At 42.4% G+C, this 24,978-nt stretch overlaps 1 protein-coding gene and 1 long non-coding RNA gene across 12 annotated transcripts in view; both read left to right on the forward strand.

The window, feature by feature from the left end:
• The window catches only part of LOC125767140 (protein alan shepard), a 195,725-nt gene that overhangs the window by 137,780 nt on the left and 32,967 nt on the right, over nt 1-24,978 (forward strand). The gene's annotated exons all lie outside the window — the stretch shown is intronic.
• On the forward strand, nt 4,548-23,667 carry LOC125767164 (uncharacterized). The gene is made up of 2 exons (XR_007418746.1): nt 4,548-12,303; nt 19,532-23,667. It is a non-coding gene; the product is annotated as an uncharacterized LOC125767164 (long non-coding RNA).

A 24,978-nucleotide genomic window follows, 5' to 3' on the forward strand; every position in this document is an offset into this window, starting at 1 on the left:
GTGTGAAAACATTGGATTATAATTTTAAAATTATCGAATCACAGAAAACAAAGTTGCTTTTCATTATTGGTGGGACTAGAATGGAGTAGTATATTACGAGCAGCTCAAAAAGCAAAACACTAAAAATTTGATAGAAATGTTTTTCTTTTTCCCCAAAAAGCTGAACTTTAAAAGTATTGCAGCTGGTGTAAACTCTTCTACCATCATTCTTACCTGAATTTGATGCCGGTCATCATCTCACTAACAGCTTAAAAGAACATTCATCTCAAACGGTGGTTGAAGAGAACCCATCCTGCTGTCGGATTTCATAATAAAAATGACCGAAAGATGGATCACATTGCTTCTGTTGCGGCAGCTCTACTGCTCCTGATGCCAAGGGTTCTGTTTTTCTTTCCGGAAGATTTCCGTTTTGCTTCCTTCCCTACCGATCGACCTTACTTCGCACTTCGTGGCTACCCTTGAACCTAGGCTACATTCTCGGGAAGTGAACCATAGCCGCCTTCCCGTTGTATCTCTTTTACTACATGCGAAACGGTCATCTAAGCGAGATGGTCAATATAGTAACGTTATTCCCTTTGCTATGCTTCGTGCTGTAACATGAACATAACCGATCCCGTGTCGTGGATCGACGACTGGCGCAGGGCCATGTGAAAGGTTTTCATTTAAGCGTTCGCCTTCGTCTCAACCGGACCGAGAACAGCACCCCGCATGTTAGCATCTTCCGGGACTGGCTGGTTTTAAGTATCAATATATATGTAGTGTACCGGTGCAAACAAACTTCCCAACCCCAGCCGACCGGTTGCCGGGGGAAGCAGCATCATCTCTTTCTGGGCAGTCCCGAACCTTAAACCACAATATATTGCTTTGGATCGCTCTTTCGTATAATGCTTTTTCTGCTTTTTTAGTTGGTTTTTTGTGTGCTTCTGGTGTATCCAAAGGAAATTTTCTTGTGGTTTCCTTTTCCTCCAGCGGATCAGCAACATGGAAACAATCTTAGAATCTCAGATACCTTTCTTTAAACTCGTAGTGCCGAACACAAAACAGAGGATCAAAAATAACTACGGACAAGCAAAGGATCTGTTTCCGTTTAGTTTTTTTTCTGTATGTTTTTGCTTTTGGCATGATTGTAAAGCAAGCAAGTAGCTTTTCACATGGATGTTGGCATATGGGTGTGTGTGTGTTTTTTTTTCTTTCTCAATTCCTAGAAGAATCCTCGGCGAAGGTTTTACGGTTGAAGAAAAGGGATTTTGATTAATCCCGTACGGTTCGAGAAATAGGATTCTATAGCTAATTCATCATTCGTGTCTGACATCAGTTTGTGTTTCGCACACACTGCTACTTGGGGTGATATTTTTCTTTTTCGTTCCCAACTAGTTGGGCTTGTGTTGCCAACTGTAATACTCAATATTGGAATGAACAGCTTACAATCACAAGGTTACACAAGTATTGGTTTTGTAGATGTCGATAAATTGTGCAAAGCAAATAGTCCATTGGAAAAACTTCATCTCTTTAAGTGTCCTAATGTTTGCATATCAATCTCAACAGAGGTTGTGGTGGCTGTGATCTTGGGGAATAAATTAGTCTTTCACATTTGATTGGGACTAATTTAAAGGAACTTCATTACTTAAACAGAAGAAATTTGTAAGATATACCAATTAATAGCCAGCATTTCTCCTTCAGGAATCTCTAGCGATTTAAAACTCATCCAAATGTATATTCCAAGTATGAGATTGCAATGAAAATATAATATTTACACATAGAATTCATTTTACTTGCTTGTGGTTTGTGGAAGCTTTCGAGCAGGGATACATTTCTTTTTTAATTCCTTAGCGGAATTGAAAATCATAATCATCGTTCAAGCAATTCTCTGGAAATTTACAAACGTCCTCGAAAACTCTTTATTTTAAAAATTCCATAAATGTTTATGTTTCAGATGACAACTTCAAATGTAGTACCGATTGGGACATAAGGGATACAAAGATCCTGGAATTTTAGCATATCAGAAACCTTCCGTTTATTTGACAGGGTCGTCGTAGCCAAAAAAAAGTAGAATAAATTGGAAACTCGAAACTTACTATATTCTATGTATCAAGATGCTAAACAGTGATTCACCCGGCATAGATATGCCACCTTTCCGAATGCAAATATCTGCAAGCGAGTCGAAACAAAAAATCCGATGTATCTTTCTTGTATTTTACATATCACGCAGCTCCGTTCTTCGCTAAACTTTCCTTGGGCGGGAGCAAAGGATGATCGCACATATGTCACGGATGCGTGTACACTATCGGGACACAAACAAAACACATCGTCCCTCCGGGAAAGGGGAGAGTACCTTTGGCTAACGGCTTTTTTATTTGGCGTTGGATTTGTTTCTCACTCTCCAGCCTGCCAAATAACGTTCACGGGAAAACAAATGATGATGTTGTGCGGTTACCTTTCCATAGTGGCCGGTGGCATTGTACTATCATGTTTTTGGACGGGTTGTTTGTGATTCTCCCTCTTCCTGTGGGGGTTTAGCGATGCCTCAGGACGATTCCATCCTTTCCGTTTTTGCATTGTACCTCTGTGGAGGAACACTAGCGTAATGTGTTTGGTTTTTTTTTATTCGTACCCTGAAACAGCTTTCCCTTTTTTGCCTTGCTGCGCTGGTATATTTAAAATCGATTCCAATGGAGACGCCTGGTGCTTCACGGGTTTAATGCGGATTTGTGGTTATATTTGCATTAGTTCGTGCTATCTTACCTTCAAACGAAAGGGGATTTTTTTACCAAAAAAAAGCATAACAATAACTAAACCATACCATCCTGAATTCGCTTAATCATTGTAGTATGTTGTGGGGCTTAGTGTAACAAGAAAAATGCTGGAAAATGTATGTACTAGATGTAATGGTTTTTTTTTTCTTCTTTACGGCACACACACACGATTGAGAAGCGTGTTGAACCACTTTATTTGAAAGCAGTTAGGGCCTGAAAGGACACACTACGGCCATGCCAAAAAGGATGCCTTCCCGCAGGGGATTCACCATTTACATGTTGTTGAATTGAGCCTAATGCTCACCCGGTACGGCTGCCAAAAGTGGCAAACGATTGGGCCGTAAAAATTTGCTGCTACACATTCAGTTGATTTTTATGGCTTTTATCGTAACGTTGTCTGGTGTGCGCTTTGTATTCGCATTTTACCGATTGCAAGGTATTCACCAGGTATGTTTATTTTTACATGAATTAAATTTTTGGACCGAATCGATCGAAACGGGGGAAAAACATCGGCAAAAGAAAATGTTTCTAAAAATGGTTGCGTGAAATTTTGCATAAAGATGTTTCTTTTCGGCATGTTAGTGTAGAATAAAACAAAATATAAAAATATTAATAGTTTTATGCTTATGTAAGTTCATCTCAGTATAATATCAGTGTATGATTACACGAATATTCTATCTTTTTGATTCAGAAATGTGTTTGAAAAATAAAAATATGTTCACATCATCATAAATCAAAATAATATCATCGCTTAGTTCAAGTTCTGATTCTGATTTCATAGAAAATTTACGTACATAACCACTGACGACTTCTTCCAATTTTAATTTTGTTTCCGGCTACTTCTCCTGTTACTTGTACCGCTGAAACATACATCTCCTCGCATAAAGGTTCATATATCTATGTATATATTGTATATGAATATATTTGCCCACCTTTTTCCAACCGTGGGATAGCCCTACCCGTTCTGCTGTTCGTAAAATCGTAGCTGAAATTGTCGTCAAACACATTTTTCCGCAATACCGCAGAGCGTAACGGGTTGCCGCATGGTCTCATAAAATTATGCAAAGCTTGCGGCTTTTTGCAAGGCAAATGATGTCCTCGGACCACACCGTACGCTGGGTAAACGCGCCGTGTGAGTGAGCGAGAGTTCCATTCCGCCCATTTGACGCCGTACCGTACGTGCCCGATACCGGGCACCGGAACCGGTGTGGGTAAAGAATGGTTCGTTTGTGAGGCCACAGGCTACAGATTCGGGAATTTTATTGAATGGTCCGAGCGTTTCCGGTTCAGTGGAAAAAATGCAAACATTCCGTAACGAATCCGGTAAGCTGAGAAAGGGAAGTGAATTTTCCGGCTGAGAAATATATAGATTTTCCGAATCAACGACGGTTTATTCTTAACGGTTAATCCGGTATAATTCAAACCGGAGGAAAGGTAACGGTCTAAGTTGAGCATATTTAATAATACCGTTCATATACTATAGGTTTTTGTATATTTTTAAAATAGTTGTTCGTTAACTACTTTTGGAAAATATTTTACTCCTCCATTGTACTAAACCTGCGCATGGGAGTAGATCAATGTAGAAAATTTACAATATTTTCGCATCCTTCCTGTCCCCTGTGCGTATGCGTGCTTTTGCTTCATCTTTTGTATCTTTTGCGTTTGAAATATGGTTCCTTCTTCTTGCCGGCTCAAGCAAACCAAAGATCAAAGAACATTCCTTACCAAATATGACGTGACAACATTGGCCACCACACACTCGAGGGAAAACCAGCCAGCGTATGCTTTTATCGCCGCACGACAAATGTGTCCAAAAATATGCTTAACCTGCGCGTAGCATAAGTTTCCACCCGGCAGGGGAAAACAGTTGCCAAACGTGTCGCTGCTGGTAGTGTATATACTGCCAAAGGAAGCAACCGAGCAAGCCTATAGACCGTAGACAACAGACACGTTTATGAAGGAACTTAATAATTTACTTCCTAAACTCAACGCCACTCGGCTGACGGTTCCGACAGTGTTTCCCTTCTTCAAAGGATCTCGTACGGCACTCGGGAATGTTTGTATATCCCATCCGATGGGAGTAGAAAACGTGTGTATGGGAGCGCCTTCATTGCTGGGCTGCTTTTGCTTGTGGGTGGAAAGGATGTGGAAGAAACGAACATATTTACCCGTTGTCTTTCACGGCTAATCCTTAACGGTGCAGCAAGATAGAGGTGACTTTTACGAACCTTACGCTACTCATGAAGCGATAGAGACAATGTTTCTTCGTGCCGCGACGTGATTTAAATGCTAAATGAGAACTCATCGTTAAGCTGAAGTATGAGTTTACTCTTCACTCCCCCACAACCGGTAAGGATGAAAACCGTACAAGCATCTGCGTGCCCACCTGTAAGAAACGTTCAAGAGCTTTCCTTTGCAAAACAGCACATGTGCTCTTTAATAGTAAAATAAGTTTACTTTTATTTTAAAATCAAACGAAACCGAATGATCCTTTCCATAAGGACACAGATGGGACGCACACAAACATTCAATGAGCCGTAGTTAAGGGATGATGAAAATTCCACCCAGCAATGGCATGCGCGTGTCCACGTAGTCAACTTCAAGCAACAACAAAAAACACATGCTGACGTCACAGAGCTTTTGGTTTTCTCTGTCGGAAAACCAAACACAATACAAGCGTCACACTTCATCGACGTCATGAATTGTTTCGTTTGTACTTCGTACGTCGACGTCAGCATTTCGTTTGTGTTGGTAATTTTTCCACCCTTCATTTGGTGATTTTTCCTTCCCTTCTTTTGGTAGTGTTTGTGTGTGAACAGTACAATTACACGCGGAGAGCGAGAGAGAGAGAGCGCGAGAACTTGCTATTGAATCAGTATTTGTAAGCGTTGGTATGAAGTGTTTGCTCATCTACCAAACAGACAATTATTAAACAAAAAAATCGTTCCTTCTTCTACGGAAAACCAAAAATACCAAAAGTAATCGTCCCTGTTGGTATGTGTGTGTTTATATCAGTTTGTATGGTTTATTTTATTGTGTTTTAAGTGATTCTCTCCGCAACCACTCGCCGGTTCACGGTCGCTTTAGCGCAAAAGCTTCCGATTTTTCGCTTCCTGCACGCCATTTCGCCACGTCGGCAAAAGATGCGTGATAAGAAAATCGGACTATCTTTACGGTGCTTTTGCTATTTGATTTTTGAAATTTTCTTTTTTTTTTGGTGTTGGATCCGTTTTTCAGTGGCGTGGGATAACAATTAGAGAAGTGTGTAAAGCTTTCGTGAACATCTGTTAGATGACGTCATTGAAAGAGTGTTCTCTCGTATGTTGTACAATTTTTTTTTATTTACCACATAAAAACATCTTTTTTTAATTTTTTGTAAATGTGGATGGGTGATTGTTAAATGTGTGTGTTTTTTTCGGTTTCTTTTGCTTTTTTGATGCATCCGGTCGTTGTGTCGATTATTGTAAGTGCCGGAAACGTATCCCGATTTACAGCCAAATGGTTGCCTTCCGTATAAGTGTTTGGTCTCTGTGTCGATGACAACGGGACGCAAAAGCTTCATCCGGGAGGTATGGTTTTCAAAAGCCTCCCTGAAAGAGGTATTTCGATTTGCCGAAAATGCATTCTACTTCAAATGTTGCCAAAAGTGCACAAATGTGCCAATCCGGTTGTGAGGATTGTCCGAACAGGAAAGTATATCCTTTTTCGATACTTGTATTGCAACGCTCCAAACGTTCGCTAAACGTGCGGGCGGGTAAACAAATATGGCCAGAGAAGAAGGTCGCCATTTGTTGAAACTGGTTTACCATTTGTAACCTCCCGGATGTCATCCACACATCCATTTCGAGGATATCGCTCACAGTCGAACGCTGTGTTTGCTGAACTGCACCCTACAGCCCGATTCAATCCCACTCCAAACTGGGACGGGGAGAGGCTTTTGGAGCGATTCCGAAGCCGGAAGGTACTCAACAAGCTGGACTTGTTTCCACTCCTCCTCCCTGCCTCTTCTTCTTTTTGTTTCCCCAAAAACCTCCCCCCAACCGTCTATATCCCTCTCGAAAAGCTTCATCATCGTACAGCATCATCAGCGTTTGCATTGACTTTGCGCGGTTTCGGTTGGCAAATATTTGTCGGTGTCCTTCGAGAATGGACTCCGGATGAACGTCATGCCGGGCATGTGATATGCTCGGCACATACCGTTGTCACCGAGATCGTTGCAACTCTTTATCAAATCCTTGCCGATTGCCGGGACCGATGGAGGCGCATGGGAATGGACAACAAAAATAAAGCAAAAAAAAACACAGAAAAAACCGAAACGTTGTACGTAACCGACTCACGAGCTACACATACAGATGCTGGGCCGTGCCTGGTTGTTACCGGCAGTGGAGGAGGCACAGACGAAGCAAACGATGGCAGCTGACTTCTTAATTTAGTTTGCAACGAGAGTTCCGGGGCAAAATAGCGGATGAGTTCGTAGAAAGACTCGACTCAAATTGCTGTTCCCGGAATAGGAATTCAATTACCTTTTGCCCCATTGAAACGTAATCAATATGAAATTTGTTCTTACTTTATTTGCTTTAAATGTACCGATTGCTAACAGATGGGTTAGCGATAATACGAGACCATTCGATACATTTTTATCTGTTTGCTATCGTTGAGCGTTTTGTTAACGGCGTTTAAGTTACTCAGAGAAATTTATTAAACAAAATCAAACAAATTTTAAAAGAACGTTTCTTCGTTGTATTGCAATTAATTGAATACAGAACAGAGCTGTTTTTCTATTTACTTTTGTATATTTTGTAGCGTTTACTGATTTATGAAAAGATTTTCTTTCGAACTCTCCCCTTAGTTCTGCTTATGTTTGCAAAAGCATACATCGTAATAGAATTTTCCGCTCAACGCGTCATACATATCTTCTATCTGTATCTTCGCTTATCCTTCTACCTTTTGCCCTCCATGTTGCGTGGGGACAGCACGAAATCAAGCCAAGAACGCCTTAGAAAACCCATTTCATCCAAGGAAACGTTAAAAACCAACAAGGCAAAAGCAAACGAAATTGAACGAAAAGCGGGCAAGTTTTCGATCCCACAAAACCGCAGTCTTTTGAAGGATTCCAACCGGAACCGGAACTTCCGGTAGATCTGCACCGAGCTGCCCCATTCACAAGGTGGAGAACGTTGCGCTATAGAGGTTTCAGAGGTTTTCCTGTTTGCATTTTATCTTGCTACTAAAAGCCCAGAAAACCGCACACACACACACGTACATCGCAGACGGAAGAAAATGCCCGAAACGGCGGTCCAGGGGAATGGGAATGTGCCTTTAGTCGTTTTGGGGTTTTTCGTTTTTGTCCCTTCGCGATCTCTCTCTCTCTCTTTCTCTTCCTAAACACGTCACGAGTGCAGAAATGGTGCTGCCAAAATCAGACAACATTGCGTTTTTGGGGACAGTGTCGGACGGAGTGGCACCGTTGAAATGAAATAACCACACGCACACATACACACATACCTCTCCACCCGGGGGTGACTATTGGGGAAGTCTGGAAAATCCGGAATGTACGCCGAGCATGTTTTCGTGGTCGGTGATAGTTGGTGCGGTTTTTTCGGCAAAGGACAATCAGCAGCAGCAGGCCTCAGATGACAACGCCTCGCGTGATGTTTGCTGGTGATGCTGACGATGACGACGATGATGATGGTGACGGTGGTGGCCAATGATGACGGTTGGCTGTGGGCGAATTTCCAGCCAACCAAAATTTCCTCAGATCACGGCGGAGATAACAGTAATTAAGCTTACGGGCCCACAGCCGCTAGCATGTAGCGAGAACACAGCAGCACACAGCGCCTTATCTTGGAACCACATGGGATGATAATGTTTGCCGAGGAAGAATTCATGGTAGATGAATGGTTGTAGTAAGTTGAAGGGAAGGAATGTCAAAGGAACAAGGGACGGGCAAAGGCGACCCTTATTGCTTGTAGAGCAGTGGGTAAAAACAAAACGAAAAACGAACCGAAAAACCCACTACCCAAATCGGGCACTATCTGCTCCAGACGGGAAAGGGCCCTGACACTGGACATTCCGGAGCCAAGCGAACCGGAAACCCAGGGACCGGTTTCGGAATCGGCTTAATTTAACGACAAGATTTCCCTTTTAATTTGCACGGTTTCCTGGGTACGGCCTGCCTGGACTCGTGATCCTGTCCCGGGACACGCTGTATGATGTGATATTAAGCGCTTTTGTTCCCAGATTTTGCCGTGCCTACCGTCTTCGAAGCTAACTATGAATTAAAAACAGGTCACGGGATGAGATTTACTTTCCTTTCAGCTTTTCTGAGGACGTCCGTTTGATTTCTAATTTACTTTTGTAAGCGCAGAGTGCATTTTACCATGCATACTGGAAACGGTGGAAGTTAATTAAATCGAGTTCACTATTTTAATTTGGCTCTTTCAAACACCGCTGTTTATAAATAAATGGAATGGTATTTGATTCATGTATTGAAATTCTTTGAATGAAAATACACGCTGCTCTCACTGAAGTACATCAAACAAATTTGAATTTCTTGACCTATCAATGGAAAGGTCGTCGGATGGAAATGCCCAATTTATATAATAGTTTTTGAATAAGTGGAATGGATGAATGGAATGTTGATTTATTTTAATTAGAAAAATCTCATCATCACCTTCCAAAGAATTTGTAAATTTTTGGACAATTCAAAAATTATATATTATGAATAAAATAAAATGCAAATACATTCGGTTCTGTGTGCGCACACTGCATTTTTAGAAGAAAAAAAACCAATTTCCATTCTAAAATTACTCATTGAAAGTACGATCTGAAGCAAATAGTCACGAACAGAAAGGATCGCAGTTGTAATCAAAAACACAGCTGGAATAAAGAAACGGACGAGAAACAGACATATAAAAAGACGGCAATGTATTGTCGCGTCATTAGATATAGCTGTTGACAGCCAGCGGGCCGAACCGAACGTGACAACCAATGCCGGAACAGATCATCAACCAGCGGAAGCGAAATAAAAGGGAATCGACGAAAGACGGCAGCAGGAGAGCGCAAAGCAATAGAAATCCGTTTCAATGCGTGGGATTATGCTACATTGTAGCTGTGCATCGGTTGCACGGCCGGCGTGACCCGTGTGAATGCAGCAAACGGGTACCATCGTATGCGCTGAACTTGAGATGAATGCACTCAAACATAAGGAACAAGCAGCAACGGCAAAGATGAATGCATGGAATGCAGATTGGTGGTGGTGGTAGTTTAGAGAACATCTTTGCAGCTCGTTGCTCTTTCCAAGTCTTGACTTTCCAGTATAATACCACAAAACCCGGTAGCAGTACGCAGTACAATGCATCGGAATGTATAATGCAAATGCCGCATGTCTCGGCACGCTTGGGTACCGGCGTCATTATGTTACCGGAGTTCGACACCCAATCCGTACTCGGGATGGAAATTCTTACACGGTTTCACACCGTTCAAGAAATGGCCGACGATGGGCGAAAGGTTCACTATTATATTCTCAATATTATAATAATTGAGCATGTCGTCGGTTGGCAGTGTGGTCGCTTATCAGGGTACCGCAATCTTAAATCTCACATTTTCGGCTTGTTCGACGTGATTAAACGGATGTCACACCATCGGCACGTACCAGAAATAACAATTCCCCGTCAGCCAGTACGTCACCAGTGTCCTACGCGAACGAATTCTCTCGATGGTCATTTACGGTTCAACCGTTCCAGGGTTTTTTTGAGGGTTTCGTGCCGCTATCGGTAGGTCAAAATCGGTCACGCTTTAAAAAAGAAACCCCCGGAGGTGGGACGGGTTCAAAGCTAACAGCGGAAGATTTCCCCTTGGCCGTCAACAACCATCTGGAATGGTGATAAAACCACGATCGTCAGGTATGTATTATAATGGTTTGCAACGAGGCAGTAGAATAAAAGTACCGAGCGTACCGAAACTAGCTGTCAAAAAGGTTGGGTGGCTTTCCCCATCCACGAACAACCGATAAGAGGAAGCTATACGGATGCTGGTGCGGATGGTGAGGAGAGGGCAGTAAATGAGTAACCAGATGACGTTCCGGAAAGATGTTCAAAATTTGATTCTTCTTGGTGGCAGCTTCATTTGGCGGGGAATTTCGCACACTGTGAGAGATGTGAGAACTGCGTGCTGGGAGCTTTTCTTTTTTTTGTGGTGAAAGCATCGGAAAGAATGAACGAGTGAGAGGTTATGTTGCGTTGATCTTCAACAACCCGGAATATGAACGCACTGCCGGTCGTCGACCACCTCCAACATCCGCTGAGCCGTACCTCGCCGTACCAGTTGGCTCAATTTCTTCAGACACAGTTGAGAGTTTGCCGATCGTTACACTCTCGTACCCTCTCTAGCTTACTATCAAAACCCGGGAGCGCGCATGAGCGCTGATAAAAAAGGCCGTACCGAAAGACGCCCCGTATTCGCCGTGGCTGACTCTATACTGCTGCCGTTGATACGGCAAACTCCTATCAGTGGAGAACTCCGTAACATCATCGGCATCCTCATCATCATCATCGTCGTCAGCTTCAACATATCTCACACACGCAAAGCCACGGTCGGTGTGCGTGCCGGTTCCGTTGTGACTTCCAGTACATGCGGTTGTCGTTTTCTGTCACCCAAAAAACAAAACAAAAAAACCTTTGCCCCGAACTCGCGCGCGCACTCACACCGACTGCTCGTGTCTCGGGTCATCGTGGTGCGTGGTACCCGGTCCCGGAGAGGGAGTCGCAAGATTCATTCATTCGTCACAACGCTACGCAACGTAACGCATAAGATATCGCACCGTACCACGTTCTGTAGATTGCGTGCTAACGCTTCTATACCGGTGACTCTGTGTGTGTGTGTGTGGGGACATAATTTCGTCGATAGTGTTTCATTTGTTTTCGGTTTGTTGTCGATCGTTTGTTATTAGTGCATCGTCACAGGGTCACAGGCTGAAGGATACTAGAAGTGTACTAGAACCAAGGTCCTCGAACGCAAGTTCTGGAGTGATGATGATAACCATATGGTAGAGAAGCTAGTGTGTTTGTGCGTGAAACAGGTGGCATTTAGTGTAGCGGTGTAAATCTTCCAGTACTCCTGCTAGTAGTTACGTACAGGTGATGCATTTTTGGAGGTTAGAGTACTGACGGCTACTACCACGCATCAATACGCATGAAAGTGGACACCGTACGGTCCATACGGAAGCGGCACTGATACCATATTGTATCTGTTTTCGCTCATTAGTGTCCACAGTGCCCCATATGTGGTGATCGAGTTTAGTGTTAGTAGTGTTTCAAACCAATGCCAACGTTGTAGCATATTGTTCGATTTTGGTGAAGCTATTTTGCTTTTTTTCCCCCATATCAACTACACACTCCTGCGGTGATCACACTTGTCACACATTACAACACTCCGCGAGGGTGTCGAAAGGCCTCCTATCACGTGGCATTGGTGGTGCGCGCATGTTAGTGAGTGTTCATTCCATTTGATTACCATCCAGAGTCACACTTCATCAAGCATTCTAGCGGAAGTAAGTTCCTGTTGTTTTTTTTCTCCCGCCCCATTAATTCGACCAACCTGGTACACACCTGTTTTCGCCTTCGGTATGGCGATGTGTTTAAACTGTCAGTCCATTCAATCCTTTCATTTCCACCTACCCGCTGGTTGCATGATTGTTTGATGTCCTTGCGCATAAATAAACAACGAAGCAACAATCGGCGTAGGTGTAGGCAAGCAAAGCAACAAACCCGGTTGTGTGTAAATCCGTAACGTTGTTACTGACAATCTGTTGCCCGTATGATTCGATCTCCGTTACGAGGCGTGATAACGCAGGGTGATGAAAGGGACGTGCTTATTACTGCGTAACCAATGCGTGCCAGAGGTGAAAAGAAGCAAGCAAGATAAGGGATGGGTATAGACCCGGAAACAGATGGCATTGAATCAGACATTATCAGGTTGACAAAACAAAATGGCAACAAGAAAGAAGCGGGCCAAACTCGATGTTCGAAAATTGCAACAATTTCCCTTTATTTTTCCGCAATGCGTTTCGCTAAAAGGAAAGTGAAAAATGATACGATTCTTCAACAGATGGTCACTTGATTTGTTACCATATGGAACGTGAAGCTGGTGTCATCCGATAACAATATTTCCTTGATGTGTAAATAAAATTGGATAAATGATTTTTTTTTGCTAGTAACAGCCATCTTGAATGTTTCAATAATTTATCATAATAATATTAGCGATATGGCAAACACTAACGGTTTTAACTTTTTTTGGGAATGAGAGCCTCTATCGCTGCTATATTAGTTATACTCATATGAAAACTTTACACCACAAATGTCACTATCAAACGTTGACCCTTGCTTCTATTAGCATCGTTCCGAGCGGATCTTTCTGTCGATGGGAAAAAAGACGCACACTCTCAGGTCACACTTTTGTCAGAACTTGCAAATCTGGCTCGAATGAAAAATGAGCAAGTTTAATTAGATGCAAACCGCATGACATTTTGTCAAACTTAAATTTGTTCCGGCTGCAACCCTTAACATTCAAGGTGAGATAGCGGTGTGAGGGGAAATGTGGCGGGCCATGGCACTAAGAAGAGTAAAAAGGGTTGTACACCAACCGAAAACTCCTCTACACCCCGCAACACAGGAGTCACTGGAAGGTGTTCCCAAACCCATTTTTCGTACATTTCGGTGGGAACCGGTCGGCCGGTTGTACGTGTTTGTGTAGCGTGTCTCCCGAGTCCCGCGCAGAAGGTTGTTAAACTCAATTATCGAAAACTTTTTTGGACCGCTCCAATGCGCTTCCTCCCCCCCACAACCTTGGAGCGGTTACGCTTTATATTTCCATTTTTCTCCACACTACCAGCTTGGTAGGTTTCAACTTTTGGTTTTTTTTTGCATGTGCTTCTTCATTTTCATGTTGTGCAAACGTAGGCATATTGTGACTAGCCGTGTATGAGAACCTTTCCTGTAGCCGGAAGGTCGTGTTTACCAAAACTCGTGTTTCCCTTAAACTTCTTCTTTCTCGCACAACGCATATTGTAGTTGGTTGGTGTTCATTTTTCCACGCTTCAACCCGCTTTCAATCCCACATAGGAAACAAGGAAAATGAGGGCTTTCCACTGATTGTGTATGGGATGCAGATACACGACGAAACTTGGAAGAATTTGCTGAAGAATACAGGACCAAAAATCTCGATCATGGGTTTGGGTTGGAACTGGTGGAACTCAAAGTTGGTTTATGATTAGCTTTGCACATTAATGTGAATCACCAGGAATATTATGCAGTGGAGAAGAAAACGAAAAAAAAAGCCTGATGATAAAATCCAACCAATGGAAGAAATAGTTAAATAACAAACTTGCAATGTCCAAGAAGATGAGATCTACGTACTCGACAAACCTGCAGATTCGACAACACTACAATAAACTCTGCATTCATTCGTTTCACTGTTGGAAGAAGAGTTATTCGGAATACCTGGTGGAATTTCCCATACCTTCAAGAATGGATTCGGATAGTTTCCGAATTCCACAGCGAGGAAACCAACTTCGAAGAATCGATTGCAGCAGCAATATCACAGAGTACGGATTATATCGAAAAAATAATCATGCAATCGGAGAGCGCAGCAAGACTACGATTCAATCATTCTGAAACAATCCTGTTTGCTCTTCATCAAGGTTAGACATTCAAGAATCGAGGAACCATCGTACATCTTCTGAATTGTAGGCCAAAACTTTGGCATATAAACGGCCTATGATGTTTCGGGAATTTGCAGGCAATCCGGCAGTTTCCCTACATAGCCATTGAAAGCTGCATACAGGAATTTCATTCCCGGTTGGGGAAAATACCGGAAACCACACGGAGATGACGTTGACAACAACCGTACCACATCCAACCACGCAACCGTCTCTGGGCGTGTTGTTCCATCCACCGACCCGAATGTGGTGATTTGTTTCGTATGTGATTTAGAGCGCTGGATGATGCACCGTCGCTCCGTTGCTGCATCCGACCGGGTGATGATAAGACCATAAATCCATTTACCAAAATCAGATTCGTGGTGCATTTGCGGCCAACCATTCCGGATCGGTTGTGACGTTCTAGCAGATCTTCTCTCACAGCCCAGAAGCGTAAGCTGGTTTGGTGTAGCACATGAACCCAAATTTTCCTGGGAAATTATTTCCTCTGCGTTGTTGGGAAAATTGTGACCGTTGGAAGGAGGCTTTTTTTCCTCTCTATTTTCTTTTTTCACTCTACTAAACTCTAATTACTGTCGTTTCGAATGTCTTGGGCTGTAATGTACGGGGCAATCTCAACCGGGCCAGGAAAGCAGACGCTCATCCATCTTGGGCTCGGGCGACTACAGCACCGAAAAGCTGTACGAGATCGGTCGTGAGCATCCATCTGGATTTGTAATGATAATCCATCTTCAGCTTCCAACATACAGCACGAAGCAAAACCGGCATCAATTCATCAAGTCACACATGTGGAATGGCTGGTTCGGAGCAGGAACACCCCGTACCATTTGCTTTAATAGTTCAAGTGCAGAGAGTACTTAAAGTGCCATCGATTAACCTTGTTGTAGCAAAGAGCAATGAAGAAAATGTGTAGGCGATCATGTAAAAGAAAAACAAAACAGCTAACAATAAGTTTCTTATAAACGATTAGTTCCTTTTCGCAAGTTGATGAAGGTGAAGTAATTAAATTCGTAACGAAGTTTTTATTCCCTGGCAATCTTGATGAGCTGTGAAGGTGCAGTTTAGATTTAAACTTGACACTCATCATTACTTCAAGTTTTGAATTGTAACACCTCCCGTTTCTGGCTGTCAGCAATGTGGATTATTAGGAGCTAATTAAATTCTATGTTGATGTAACATTTGGACATGGGTTTCTACATACCAGCAGCCTTTTATGAAAAAAAAGCTGTTATAAACCTTGTTTATATTATTTTTAAATTTTGTATAAATTTACCATAAGTTCTCGAACGCAAATCTTCACAACCACGGCGTTTTGGTGATCCTTTTTGGTCCATCCCGACGAGGTTTATTTGGAACAAATAAAATGAAAATTTATGTTATTTACACGAGCCCAGGACGGGAATAAAGCAGCAAATTTCATGCGAAAAGCAACCAACTGGTGGCAAAAGAGCGTTCCGGAAAATCATTAGCCCGTTTCCAGGGAAATGGGAAATCACACCGGATCCATATCGGACCGTGCGTGCGTGCGTAGGTCTGGCGCTATTTACACCACCGGAACATACCGTCAAAATAGGTGAATGATGAATAAAACCGGGCGCTAGACGAAACAGTGTGAAAGGGGAAGTTATCATCGCGGTCGTGTCATACCCACCATGACCCAGCGGTTCCGTTCCCGTAGCACGAGGCTATCATTTGCCATTAGCAAAGAATCTAGAACCATTCACTGGCCGTTACGAAGGATACGTATTTCTTTCTTCTTTTTTTTCATACGAAAAAAAATCCTCACTCAACATCATTAATCTTTGCCATAAAATTTACTCTTCCTTTACCGAAAGCATGTTAAGGCTGGACCAAAAAAAACGGGCGAAAAATAAACAAAGATAAAGATGAAAATGCTACTAGCAGGAGTAAGAAATATCTTTCTCGAAAGCCACAGCAGCGGCCTCATCCTTTCGATCTCCAATCATTATCATCGGCATTCGTTCGCTATCAGAACTCATTTATTTGCGGTGGATGTGTTTCCTCTATTGAGGTGCGAAAATTATTCATCTCCCGTTCTTATCCCGCTTCTGCCAAGGATCTCGAGGGAGCCCATACCGAGCTTTAATGGCGGTGATTCTTCACCAAACAATTAATCGAAACGATAATGATCGCTGTGGGATTTTTGCTAAGACAGCTTGATATGGGGTGTGTAAATTTGAAGGAATTTATAAATGAAGTAAATAATGAACAATTCATAACCATCTTCTTGATCCCTTTTTCCGCTGGGTATAAGAACACCAATCAAATCAAATGAATGAGCAAATAAAAAGATGAAACAATGACGTAAAGTGGGTCTATTCTTCCGTTTGTTCAAAGTGTCAGTGACGTGTTCTACTTAAAGACCCGCTCAAGATTTGGTATGCAAGGAATTCACCCGTCGATGGTGACTATTGAACTCAGTTGTACCCAGCTGACCATCCCAATGGATTGTCCGATAGCGAGTCCAATGCTCTAGATGGAGATTTTAATTGCGTTGCATCTCAATTCCTGTAGACTACTCCACTGTAAATCTTTGAAACTTTGCCATTTGCTCTACAGAATTATCTCAACTCCCGTCGTATTAGAGTACACACAATAATCAGCATGCGTTATCTAACCCACGATTATTGGCAACAGCCTTCTGGGAAGAATTGTACAAAATCAACCGAAGACGTTCGAAACGTCCCAAGCTGTATTCGATTAATCACTACGTGACAATCGCTTCATTTCGTTCGTAAGTCGCTGAGTCGCCGTCCTTCAAATGCCAATGCATTTGGTCCCCTTTTGTCACATCTTCGAATATCTCGAACGCACGGTGTTGGTTCCTTTACTTGGTTAGCCTATGGCATAGCTAGATTATAATTTGTCCTACTCGGGTGATATTTCCCATCCGGACGTGCTCACGTAGCCCGACCTGAGTATCATTCGGATTATGAAATCATAGCAATATCTCTGCTCCAGCTCTATTTCCAACTCATCCAGAACCATCGGCTAAGTTTGATGGTCAAGTAAAACGTTGTATCTGCACAAGTAGCAAAGGACCGAGGGGTTGATAAAACGGTAACGTAGTAGAGGAGAGGTTTTTTTCCAAGAATACACCCCTTTTTTGTGCAAACCTCCGCCACCACGCTGTGTGCGATCAGATTCGATGAAATCGTCAGTTGTACGCACACCGACCTGCAGACACACACACACTTTCAGACCCAGGGCGTCTTGTTTTAACGCGTGTGATGATTGATTATACCGCCTATCAATCATACAACCGCGCACCGCATTCAATAACCCATAGAGTAAAGGTTAGCAGAAACGTACGATGGCCACAGTATCACTGACATAGCTATGTATTCGACTTGTATCAAACGGCAGTCGCTGACAGCATCAAACGGTATGGCACAAATGAGCAGCAGAGACGCTATCAGAACATCACAAAGATAGCGCGTGGGATTGTATGACTGTGCTGATGTTTGCTTTTTGTTTAAGATGTTATAGTTCTCACCGTATGTTGCTTTTGTGCCGTTGTAAAAACATAATTGACGTTCCCTACAAGAAGCACAAAATCTAAAATCCTGGTCACGGCACCAAAAATGTATAGTGACTAAAACTGAAGGGTTTTTGCGGTGTGCCAAAAACCATATTGCCCTGTTTTTACACCACCTGATTACCATCGGTTAATGTTGCCTCATATTACGTGGCTAGGTAACTATCTCTCTTCATACCGTAAACATTAGCCTGTTCTATTCCATCTTGGATGTGATACACGAGGTGTTGTTTAGTCGATAGGATGACCTTTTTTTTGTTGCATTCTTTACACATGCAGCAAAACATGCATGCTTTCTTAACAACAACAGCAGCCAACTGCATTAGCGAACTTCAGCTCAACAAATCGGCAATCGATATGAAGAAAACGAAGTTGTTGGCAGGAGGGGTTGCTGATGGTGCTGATGGTGAAAGTTATTCCAATCTCTGGGTTGTATCACCACCTTCAAGAATGTTACCCACTCAATCCACAAAGCAAGAAGACGCAAAAAGAAAAAAGAGAAGAAAGCTATAACATCGAATGTCATCAAGTGCCAACCATGTTAGTGGCAATTGGTGTTCTCTGTTCGTACATGAGTGGGATATATATATCTATAACATATACGTACTTTGTCAACCAACATACGGAGCATCCACACGTACAACCACCCATCATCCGGTACGCTCAATGGAGGTACCATATGTTACTGGTATCGAATTTCTTCCTGTCTCCTCTGTAGTTAATGTTGGCTCCTGCAACTCCTTCACTTTGGTCGAACACCACAGCACAATAACACCCGGGAGCCAAATACACGCTGACGGTGGTGTGTTATCCTACCATAGTTCGTCGTCTAGTGCCACGCGCATTACAGTGATAACATTTTGCCGTAAAGCGAATGTGCCTTCAAATCGGTTTATGCGATCCTGCCATTACCCTTCAATATATCGACAAACATTGATGACAATATAGCTCGTGTAATATCGTCCGAGGCGAAACACATTCAACTTTGCACCGATTGACGATGAAGCGCTTTCTTTCGAAGTGTTGTACATATGACAAATAAAGTTTGTACTCTCTATTTCATCATTATTAAGAGGTTTTGTTGAAAATTAATTTTACAAATGAGAGCTAAAACTAAAAGTAGAACTTATTCACACTCTGCCTAACATCAAAGCGCAATGCTATCCTTAACTGTAACTGCTAAACAATTTACTGTCAGTAATATATTTTTATACCATTTTCTAATGCCATTTGGCAAACTTTGATGACTCAGAAATATCATAATATTTTTTTCATATTTGTGTTATATTTATGACTCATTCAACACAGAATTGTTTCTGGAGAACAAACCTATTGCAATTACTCATTGAAAATAACTTGCATTTATCATACAGCATTGTAATTTTATTTATCATTTACGGCAAACTTCTCGCAGCATACTTAATTCACAATGTCCATCCGCATCTTGGCTCATGCTTCTCCAAACACTAACGTCATTATGTATTCGTTCACTTTTCGTTACAGGTAAGCTTCAGCAGTCACGATTCAGCACGCTCCTATATTATTTTCTTCGCCGAAAGTAACCGGGTAAGATGAAACGCTTGAGTCGCCTTGGCAGAAATAATCCACCAAAAACTGCTCAAAAGTCACTCCATCGAGAGCTAGCTTCCTAGCAACTTTGGTGGTCGTACGCTACCAGCCCCAAAACGGCAGATTAACAATTGAAAGTTAATGTAGTGTAACAGTGTCCGTGGTGCAAAAAAAGGACACTAAGCGACGAAACCTTTGTCTCTCCGGTCTTACTGTGGTGCCGATAATTGCTGATAAAATCTCTCCAGCTTTTCCGGCCGGAACGAACGGGTTGTGTCGTTGTGGTGGTACGGCTATCAACAACCGTCCACGATGAGCTGTTTGAGGGGCGTTCGTCCGGTGGATAAACAAAACCTCTTTCCTTTTCCCCTTAAGGGGAAGATTTATTCTGCATCACAAATTAGCTGCTGCTTTTTTAGCCAAAAAAAAGGTTCCTTGTCGGAATATTTATGCTGCAGCATGCACAACAGAATATTAGCGAAGACAGGAAAACATGTTGATAAATTTAGTAATGAAACCACGAATTTAAAATACCGGAAACTGAATCATGCCCGGCATGTCCTACGCAAAGTCAATCTGTTGCGGTTTCACTTCATTTGTTGTTCAAACAGGGAACGTATTAAAAATAGACTAATAATTCGTAAAACCACAACGCCAAACCACCAAAGCCTGGGCGGCTTTTTAGTTTGGTTAAAAAACGACCTTACTTAGCGGTAGGTACCAAACGAAGGAAACAAAAAAATAACATCCCCAACCAGTGTGTGTGCCCGGCAAAGATGCAAAGTGTGAGAAAAATACTAATGAAAATCTGGCCATTATTTTACACCCGAGAGTCAGCTTCATCTACCTTCTCTTCCTTCCCGGGTGGCCGTACGGGAATGTTCCGATTTGGCACGGAAGCGACAGAAACATCTCGTTCAACTTTCCCCATCTATCGCATGATCTTTCTATGCTCTCTATCTCTCGTTCATTGTACCTCGCCCGTCCCAAACAGCTTCACCTTCACTTTGTCTATCAAATTATTAAGATAAAGTTTTGGAAATTATATTTTCCACCCTCGTCCAGCGCTAATCTCATTTTTATCATATTTTATGCAAAAGTTTATGCGCAACCTTTCCCACGGAAGGCGAACGTACCGTACCCGTGGAACAGCTGGACGAAAAGTGGTTCTTGTGTGAGGACTCTGCCGACAGCCAGAAGCTTGTACGTGTGTGTACGTCTGTTCCTTTCAGGACTATCGTTACGATATGCTGGCTGATAAGAGAAAAGTGCTTTGAAAGTATTTTCTGCGGTTTCGTCCGGATTCTAGCGGCATGCGGGGAATCTCGAAAGCAGTTCCAGTTTTGGGCCCGGTGTTATGCTTCACTTGTATGTACAGTTGCTGCAAATTTGTGAATTTGCTGATTAAACAAACAAAAAAAGAAACGAGTGACACGTTAATGAGTAGGAAATCACGACCCGCATTGGTCCCGTGCTTCTCCGTGCGATGAAGCGAACGTGTGGAGACTATACGCTTATGTCCCGGGAGCACATGAAGTAGCATCTAACGGCATATCACAGTCTTTAGACGACAATCGGTGCGAATGACATATCTTCCATGGTGGATGGACTTCAAAAGTCAAGTCCTACGTAAATTTCTTTGCCCAAACTTACTTACAGCATGACTCCCTTGGAGTGAACCAGAGCAAACTTAGTACCTCAGTTTAATGCTGACCTTTCGAGAGCCGTGAGCTAATAACAGCCACACACCATCCAAGCAGACACCAAAAACGTCATCGAATCTACAGCGATAACGTGCTCCTCTCGACAAATAAACCCACATGCGGCCGGTGGGCTTTTTGAGCTTGGCCGTTGGCCCACGGATTTCGTTTGAATTTCTCGGCACGTAGATCCTCTTAATTCTAATTTAGAGATCTAACAATTCCATCCACAAAAATGAAGATTACGTTGGAGGAGAACGTGCGCAGCAACATTCTCCACATCCCTATCACCGGGATGGCCTTCTGCTGGAGTTCTTTGGAGACACACGCCAGAGAATGATGGGAAAATGCCATCCGTTTGCCCGCTTTTGATCCTTTCCGTTTGGTAGCGTTGGCCGTAATTTCCGTTCGCGTACCGACCTGCAAACGCGTCGTACCAGAAGTGCTTGGAATGGTTCCATCGCTTGGAATTTGTCAACCCTTTTCTTCGTTGGGTGTGACCTACGTGGGTCGAAAGGAGGTGCCTGTACTTCCACCGAAGAAACTGACACCATCCGGCAAGCGTTGATGGCAGGAAAATGGAGAGAAGAATCACCAGTGCAAAATGGCAGAAGAATTTAATGAAAATTTTCTCAGCTTTCACTCCCATTCTATATGAACGTTTGTTACCGTCCCTCCTTCAATGCTTTCTACCCACAGTTCCTCCAGACGTTGTACTCGCTTAAGCTCGCCATAAAAAAAACTTCGCTGCAGATAAAACGAATAATCATAAAAAAGGACAATTTTCTCGCCAGCAACTGAAGCAACAACAACAAAGACAATGAATAAAATGCTTCACTCACAAGAAGGAAAAACACACACACACACACTGCATATGCGATTTGTTCTACTCCACGGGGATGCCGATTATGCTGATGCTTTTTCCCACCGCGGGTACAAAGCTTCAAAACAAAAGGGCTCCAAAATGACGAAGTGAAGATAGAGCGAGAGCTAGAGAGAAAGAGAGAAAGAGACAGACGTAAAAGCACTGCCTATCGAAAGATTTTATACGTACCTTCGGCAGAACGATTGAATCGCTTTTGTCGGTGAAATGCGAAGGAAATCGGGAACAATGCCGGAACAATGCCGGAAGTTGGATCTTTATTGTATGGAATAAATTTCCTTTTGCTTATGCCACGACCCGAACAACACACCATCCCTGTCATTCGCACCCCATCATTGACGTTTTCTTCGGTGACACTTTCCAAGTCACCCGGTCCCTACGTCGCCCGTGCGTAACACCCCGAGGACAATGATTCGTCGCCGGGTATTCGTTCCCATCTTCAGGTTGTGAAAAGGGGAGAAGATGGGGAGGGGGGAGATGTGGAGAAAACGTCCACAAGGAACAATTCACGCTTGGTGAGAATCAGTTTTGCTAAACATATCCGGTTCAGGGCGAGTTACGGAGGGTTTTGTTGGTAGTTCGGTTTCGGAGAATTTGTTCCAAAAATCTCGTCCAAATTCTCGTCCAAGAAGGGCATCTGGAAGGCTTTACCAAACAGGAACAAACTGATGATATGGCCCTACAACAACCTAGTCGGGGAACACTAGCGAAGATATGCTTCACTTTATGCAATGATTCCCTATTTCAACCCGCTGCGTGTATACTTGACGTGGGTTTTGGGGTGGCCATCCACACGACTAATCCCGCAACGGCAAACCCACCCCGGCGAAACACGGGATCCGATTGTCACCGTTTGCTGTCGGTTCTTTTTTCCTCGCCCGTTTCACCACCGCCTGACTCGTTACACCCTTGGCCCATGTTGCAAGGTGTCGTCCGGGATCGTGTATGTTCCGTGTGCGTGTATGCTTTTGATTCGATTTTCAAATTTAGCCGGTTTATTCATTCTGTACAGCTAGCAAATTGAGCAGCAGAAATAAAGTATTATACGTATCGCATCCCTTTTCCTCCCCTTTTTGGAAAATCAGTCACCACCAGCATCTTTTTCCAGCAGGCCAAACAAAAAAAAAAGTTCGGTTTTTGGTTCTCCTTTTTTCATCCCAATCCGAGGGAGTGCTTTCTTTATTGTAGGGGGCGGGGATCGGCAGCATGCGTAAAATTTTAGCTATCATGTTTTGCGGAAAATGTGCTTAAATGAAGTTTCAAAATCGAAATGAACGGAAACCGTTCTTTTTTTTCATTTAGCTGCAAGGAATTGTTCTTGTTACGCTTACTTACGCTGATAAGATTATACGCGTACGAAATTTGAAGTCCTAAAATAAGGGGAAAGCAATGGAAACGGGTGGAAATAAAAGAGGAACCAGTTAAACCGAGAGTGTATGAAAAGAATCCTTAGAGGTAGGGCTAAAAACGCACACGTGTTTTTTTTTCAATCCAAAAACAAAAAAAACACTCTCGAAATGGATTAGAAAGCGCCAAAACAATAGCAATGGCATGAGGACAATAGCGAGCGGTTAAGCACGGTGCACCACTTCCGGATGGAAGCTTCAGTTGAATAGGGGATGAACAAAAACATGAATACGCACACACACAAAGAACAAAAAAAAAGGTACGATACTAACGAACCAACCAGAAGAAAACCTCCTGATATGGCGCTACTTGAGGCATCTGCAATGGCCCAGACGCAACCACGTTTCTGGCGCTTTGCACAGATTGTTTTCACCAGTCCCAACTTCTGCTGAAGTCGATGCCGTAAAGCCGTTAATATTCATTTGTTCCTCCTTTTCATAACCTGCGAAGACACTGAATGTTTGTTTACTAATGCAGAACATGGTGTGGTGAGAAAACAGACCAAAATAAAAATTTGTCCAATACACATCTTTTCTGTTTGAAACGTATGGGTATTGTTTACACTTTGTTTGTTAAGTGTATGGGATAATTATTCAATTTGTTTTATTATACATTCTTATATGAATTCTATGGTCAATTCTATGCAAAGCTTCAACTGGCAAAGAAGCAAATACAGTGAAGCGCTACTTATCCAGGTATCTTTTATCCGGCTGTCCCATTATCCGTGCTGCACGGAAATGACAATTCCAAAAGTGAATTGACATATTAACTGCAAACTAGAGATGAGAATAACAACTCTTTTTAGTGAGTCAACTCAGAGTGAATGAGTCGTTATTAGGATTCAGCTCGTTTAACGACTCATTTCGGAGTCATAAAAAACCCTGGCATAAACGTAAAAGTTACGGTTCGGCCATTTTATTTACTCAAGAGTGTAAGCATGTAGCCGTGGTGAGTCGAGTCGCAAAAAAGTAAACACGTGAGTTGAAACGAAAATGTGCAAGTGAGTTGAACGAAAATGTGCGATTATTTGTTACTTTTTATTCCTTTTTTTGTTTAAAGCATTATTTGAGTGAAAAGAAACTTATTTCAACCGATTCGCATTAAAATAAATCGATTTAATTTTTTTTTGCAAAATTTCTCAAGAAAACGTAAGGGGTAAGCCTTATGAAATTTTCGAGTGGAATTTTTTTGTAAATTTTTTTTCTGATTTTTTATTCCTTTTTTAATTTAAAGCATTATTTGAGTGAAAAGAAACTTATTGCAACAAATTTGCATTAAAATATATCACATTTATAAATTTTGCTAAATTGTTCAAAAATGAGGAAAATTTTACATTTCCTCAAACAGGGTAAGGAACTTGGTTCCTCGAATAACTTCTGACACAGACATCT

The sequence above is a fragment of the Anopheles funestus genome, chromosome 3RL (genome assembly GCF_943734845.2).
Source record: "Anopheles funestus chromosome 3RL, idAnoFuneDA-416_04, whole genome shotgun sequence".
Taxonomy (NCBI): domain Eukaryota; kingdom Metazoa; phylum Arthropoda; class Insecta; order Diptera; family Culicidae; genus Anopheles; species Anopheles funestus.